The sequence below is a fragment of the Carlito syrichta genome, unplaced genomic scaffold (genome assembly GCF_000164805.1).
Source record: "Carlito syrichta isolate Samal-C Ts95f unplaced genomic scaffold, Tarsius_syrichta-2.0.1 Scaffold301006, whole genome shotgun sequence".
NCBI classification, from domain to species: domain Eukaryota; kingdom Metazoa; phylum Chordata; class Mammalia; order Primates; family Tarsiidae; genus Carlito; species Carlito syrichta.
Genome location: NW_007245102.1, coordinates 505,003 through 511,520, shown reverse-complemented (window position 1 = coordinate 511,520; position 6,518 = coordinate 505,003).

Sequence of the window (6,518 nt, the reverse complement as noted above, 5' to 3'; positions counted from 1 at the left end):
ACACGACAGTTCTGAACACTGGACTGTGTAAATTGATGTATGTTAATTCTATGTCAAAACTCTTAATAGAGAAAACCTTCTAACACACCTTCTTCCCTTCTCCCTTCCATAGTAAAGATGAAACTCACACCGTGGCTAGAGTATACAGCTAAGAGGTAAAATTGCACAATAGCAGGTCTCCAGCCTGGATCGCTGAGTGACTTCAAGGACGCCAGCCAACTTAGAAAGTGGCCTGGACCACAAGCGTGAGAAATAGGGCTGCGTTATATTAACAATGGAGACTTCAGTAGTGGATCTTCCTGAGGTATAACTCAGCCTATGCTGACTACCAATTTCAATTACTTCAAATTTAATTTCACTTAAAAAGTGATTTTAAAGAGTCTGATATGGGGCCAAGTGAGGTGGTGCATGCCTGTAATTCCAGCACTTTGGGAGGCCGAGGTGGGAGGATCACTTGAGCCCAGGAATTTGAAACCAACTTAGGCAACACAGTGAGACCTCATCACTACAAAAAAAATTTTTTTTTAAAACTAGCCAGGCATGGTGGTGCACGCCTGAAGTACCAGCTCCTCACGAGGCTGGGGGAGAAGGATCACCTGAGCCCAGGAAGTCAAGGCTGCAGTGAGCTGTGATTGTGCCACTGCACTCCAGACTAGGTGACAGAGCGAGACCCTAGTTAAATATATTAGGCACTGTGTGTGGTTTCAGGAACACAAAGATGAAAAACATCTCTAAACTGAAGAAGTACTGATTGCATGAAATTCACCTGAAACGCTGCTAAAAATGAAAATCCCTGGAATCTAGTTCAGACTTCTTAGAAGACAATGTCTAGGCACGGGAACCTAGCACAAACTACTCAGATGAAGCCTTGGGCACCTTCGTGTTTGGGACTGAGCTAATGGTAGATGAGGGCACGTATGTTGTTTTGGCTGACTCTTCTAGAAACGAAGGTAAGGGTTGTCGCTATGTAGTTACCTTGTGATGATGAGTAATGAGACTCCTCCTGGCATTCTGCTTAGCAGAGTAGACCACGATGATCCTAGTCAACCAGATGTTACATGCAGGGCTAGTTCAATGACTGTACAAAGACCACTTTGCTTCAAACAAAAGTCAGACCTCTATCCCAAGAATAATTTTTAAAAATACGTACCACCTGGGCATAGGCTCAGTAGAAGCCCAAACCTCATCATCACACAATATGCCCATGTGACAAACTGCACATTTCTCGTTGAATCTAAAATCTCAGCAAAAGAACAGGTTAGGTCATGTGAGCACGCCACAGAAGCTGTCTAGTATTATTTTCTCCAACTATCTCTAACATGGCTAGAAGTATTATATGTCTTTTTCAAATAAAATAATATGATGCATGTTTTTAAAAGAGCAATTTTCACTGTAATGAATTTTTCGTTAACTAAAAGAGTGGCATCACTGATTTTTAGTGACTATAAGTTTTAAAATATTAGTCTATACATTTTTAAAACCAAGAGCAGGACTGTGGTGCAGTGGTTGATGTACATATTTTAAAAGGAGTCTCCTGAATCTGGCTTTGAGTATGGAAACTAGAAACCAGTAATTTTTAAACAGCTACATGTTAAAGAAAATGGAAACAAAAGAAAGTCTTCCTCTTCTAGCAAGAATACGCTTCTAACAAGTAAACCCTGACACATGCTAAGATGTCCTTATCTGTGCTGTTCTCGGTATGATTATTACAAGCTTTCAACACATCCATGCCTTTGTTCTAGCACACATCCACATAGAAGGCACTTTGCAGATCGATAAGTAATTATCATACACAGAATTTATTTGTACCATTTCCATCACTTAGCTGTCAGCAGTCTGTCAATTGCATTTGGACAGAATTTAGAATTTGAATGAACATAATTGTAAATTGCTTGTCATGACCCATGAAAGGTTTTATGAGATAGGAAAGCTCTCTTTTCACCATCCCGATGACAGCAGAAACTGGAATTATCTAGAAGGCAAACAAAAATTGAGCTCAATGGTCTCCATCTCCAGAACCACTGTACATTGATTTTCTGCCAAGAAGATGTAGAGGTCTCAGAGCATGCTGTCTGTGTTCTTGCCTATTTATATATTTACTTACGCATTTGTTTATTTTGTGGTGGGAGTAGCTGTGCCTACTAAGTCGAATAAACTTCTCCGGTAGTAGAAGATATAAAAACCTTTAAAAATAGCACTGAACACAGGGGAGGAACTGCCTTTAAGAATGAGAAATAACAATAATTGTTTCCAAGGGCAGATGGGTCTACTTACTGTTAACATCACATGGGGATAAATATTCATACCAGTAACTCCCTTAAAAAAAATGAAGGCTGTGGAATTCATCAGGATTCCACAGTGGGTACAGAACAGTAGAAACGTACCAAGAAATCACAACCTGCCACCTAAATTCCATTTAATCTCCTTCCCTCAAACCAGTTTCTTCCTCCAGGTTCAAGAGAAAGAGAGAAATAGTCACAGCTCTGGCTTCTATGGGACAATACATAGCAAGACAATAATTTATTAAATTTAAAGAGCACAAAAATAGCAAGACAATAATGTATTTCAGGAGCTTTAAATATTGCAAATGTTTAAATGTTGTGGTGTATATTCACAGAGGAAAGACTCTGAGAAGCTCTGCAAGGTCAACATGGGTTTTCTAAATGTACTTTAGCTTTCTTATCAGGTATTAATTTCCCACATCACACATGGACAATCAGGCCTGATTAGTTCCCCAACCTCATCCATCACCACACTGCACCTTAGAACAGAGGTCACAGACACACATCTCTCAATCGACATGGTGTTTGTACATTTTGTTCTTTTAAGTTTCTTTTTATTTTATTAATTTTATTTTTAAATTCATATGCTTTTCTTTTTAGACACAGGATATTTCTCTGTTTCTCAAGCTGGAGTGCAGCAGCATGAGAATAGCTCACTGCATCCTCGAACTCTTGGCTCAGGTGATTGATTCTCTTGCTTCCTGAGTAGTCGGGACTACAGTTGTGCACCAGGCACCCAGCTAACTTTTTAATTTTTATTTTAGAGATGAGATCTTGCCATGTTGCCCAGGCTGGTCTCGAACTCCTGGTCTCAAAAAATCCTGCTGCTTAGGCTTCCCAAAATGCTGGGATTACTGGCATGAGTCACCAGGTTTGACTTGTGTCCTAGCTTTGATGGGCTAAACCTTACCTGGAGTCCAGGTCACAGCTTAGCGGTCCTTTTGCCTCAGATGTTCTTTCTAACACCTCAGTTATATACACCTGTGCTCTGGCATGCCACTGAGCCCTGCCCTGCTGTCATGGCTGCAAATCATTTTTTCTTATAATTATGTGTTTAATACTTTCGCTTTCCTGTTGAATGATTAATTCTACAGACCCGCACACACTGTTGTCGTAATCATGGTTTCACTCCAACATCTTGTATGGTTCTTGGCACATCATGAGTACTAAGTAGACATTCATTAAGTTGAAATGAATGTCCAGAGTCAAGGACATTCAAAAAATGTTCATGTGACTTTTAGACTAGGACAGCCACAGATTCTCAGTCAGTTACTGTGCTCTGGACCTGAGTGAGTTACATTAGGTCATAAAAATGATTTTATTTTATTTTATTTCATTTGGTCTTATTTTTATCTGTGCTGTCTTGAGGTCACAGTAGCGTTCATCTGCTGAGGCCAGACATTTCAGACTTTGGATGTTGCAATGCCCTGTTCTATTTCATGCAATTCCTTGACATTCTCATCTTTCCCTAACAATGCCACACAGTGTTTATTTCCCATTCGCATTCACATAAATGTGCATGGATATATTTATGTGCTACACTTGAGAATTTCACTCTAAAACTACTCGGAGGCCCACCGGAATGCTTCCAAGTGGCCTGCAGACTTGAGGCTGGGTCTTGATTCTTACTCTGCTTCTAGCTTCCAGGGAAAGTAAGGTTTTTTTTATTTATTTTTTCTGTCTTAGGTGGCTCTCTGAAGACATAGAAGGAATTATTCCAGATCAGAACTTCTTTCCTAAGAAGCAGAAAGCATCATCTGTGTGCTGCAAAATCAGATTAGCCAATGCTTCTTGTGTTCACAACACTGCAATAGAATGGGATCGTGGCTGCCATCCTGACTGGTCTTTGCTCTTGTAAGTTTGATAACAGATATCCTCAAACAGTGCATCACAATGCTTCAGTTTCTCTGGATCACGTTTGAAACAGACTTGCCTGCTGGATAGATTTATGTATTCACTTAATAAACATATTTGGACCCTGATTGGTCATGGTGCTGTGTGCTGCACCTGTGGGGCACGGGCTGTTCATCTCCTAGAAGTACAGCTACAGAGATGGCAAAAGGAGAAAAGCTGTAGCTGTCATAAAAATGACATCTCTGGCTGCTAGGCTTCTTAGATTGCAATTATAAAGCAATATTTGTCCTTTAGCAAATGGTAAAGCTAGTATTTGTAAGGCAGTAGAAACCTTCTCTCTTTGGAATTGTCTCTTTAGTACTTTTCAGAAGTTCTGTCAACATGTTTCCCTTAACACAGTGTGAGGCATTTTCTGGAATATTTTTATAGGGTTTAGAGAAAGAGATGACATTGTTTGTGGACTTTCTGGAGCCCCAGGCTCGTAACTGCATGTGAAAATCAAATCAACTTAAAAGCAAAATAAGCGAAGAGTTCCTGTAAGATGGCGACAGCATAGTGGATTTGCGAGATTCTCCAAACGTGAGTTTCCAAAAAGACTCTTATTTTTCTTCCCCCACCTCGCTGCCCACCACCAACTGCACTGGTCCGAGGCCCGGGGACCTTTGGTCCCATGCAGGGCCGGATATTGCGGCCCCCGGCTGCTGCTACTCCACTGTACGTGACTCCCACCTGTGCAGGAGTCCTGGGTCTCAGCTCCCTCCCTGGCTACATCGTCTCGTCCAGCACCCAGCACCAAGAAGCCGGTCACCCAGGGAGGCTCTGGGTGCCCAACCCTCAAAGATACCGGTCCCATTTCTGGCTGAAGTACCCTGTGAGGGGCCCAGGGCCACTCTCGCTGCCCACCACCTGCCCTTTGGAGCTTTGGAGCTCTGGAGCTCTGGGCCCACCCTGGCTGAGGCATGTAGTGCACGACCCCATGCTTGTGTAAGGGAACAGCATATCTTAAGGAGGTGCTGATTGGAGGCTCTCAGCTCCAGAGGAGGGAACTCCCGACCCCCTCCTCCACCCCAGCCTGCTGGTGGCACCCTGGATCCAGCACCCAGCTGTGCAGCTGATCCCCGGTGGCTCCCACCACCACAGTCCATCATAGTGGATCACCTAGGGACCCAGACGAGTGGAGAGAAAAGATCCGCAAAAGTGAAGCTGCCACCTCGGCCATTCTCCAGGCAGAGATTTGCATTGCCCTGCCCACCTATCAGCAGCCTCCATCTCAGTTCCTAAGGTAACATTGTTAAACAGGAGACAATGCTCCTCCCCTACCTGAATCAGACAAAGGTAACTAAGCATCGCAGACCTCTGAGGCAGCAGGCTAGAAAAAAACAAACCCAAGCTGCTAGTAAATCTAGCCACCTGCATCAAACACAAAGGGGAGAAGCTGGAGATCAGAGCTGAAGAGACTTTAGAAACTCAGGAAAGATTCCAGAACTAGTCTCATCTCTTATTTTGACTTTTGATTTTATCATTTTGACTGTATGTTCAGCTCACTTTTGTTTGCTTTCTGACTTACACTATCTGTTTTGTGATTTTATTGGTCTGTCTGTGTAGCTAACAGTATTCTTTAGGGAATTTTGTTCATGTGTTTTTTTCCCTTCTCTCTGGCCTTGTGTCTCTTTTTCACCTGTTAGTGGGTATGTATGTCTGTTTTCCCTCTCACTATCTTCTCTTTCTAACTTCCTATTGACCCTCCTTTCCTCCATTCTTTTCCTCTTTTGTACCTCCTTTTGATCCAGGGACCAAACCTACATACCGCTGCACTGAGAGATTGCAAGGCAGTGGGAAATAGGTTCCAGTGTGCTCATACACCTGTTGGTGGATGCTGGAATCAGCATATAGATTCTGAATCACAGCTTCCCCTTTAATTAAACCTCAAAACTGCAAAAAGTCCAGGCTGCAGCCCACACTCCAACCTCAAAAATGAACAAAGCCAGAGGACCCTCATAAGAAAGTATAGGAGATTGCACAAGTGAAACAAAAGCAACCCCACCTTCCCTGATAAACAGAATTAAAGAAGGGGAGGGAAAGGGGGAGAGAGAGAAAAATCTACACAAATGAAGAAAAACCAAAAGAAGAATATAGGTCTCTCCCAGACCCCTGGGAGGGCAGGCAATGAGAAAACTGACTTCGGAATGCAAACAATGAAAGGCCCTCAGAATGACTGGTCCCAAACTACAAACCTAGATATCAAGACATTAATGGAGAGATTAAAAAGAACTGAGGAGAGACACGAAGAAACTAGCAAGGAGCTGATATCTGAGATAAAGAAGTATAAAGAATACTGTGAATGAAATAAATAACAAACTGATAAGCATGGAAAGCAGAATT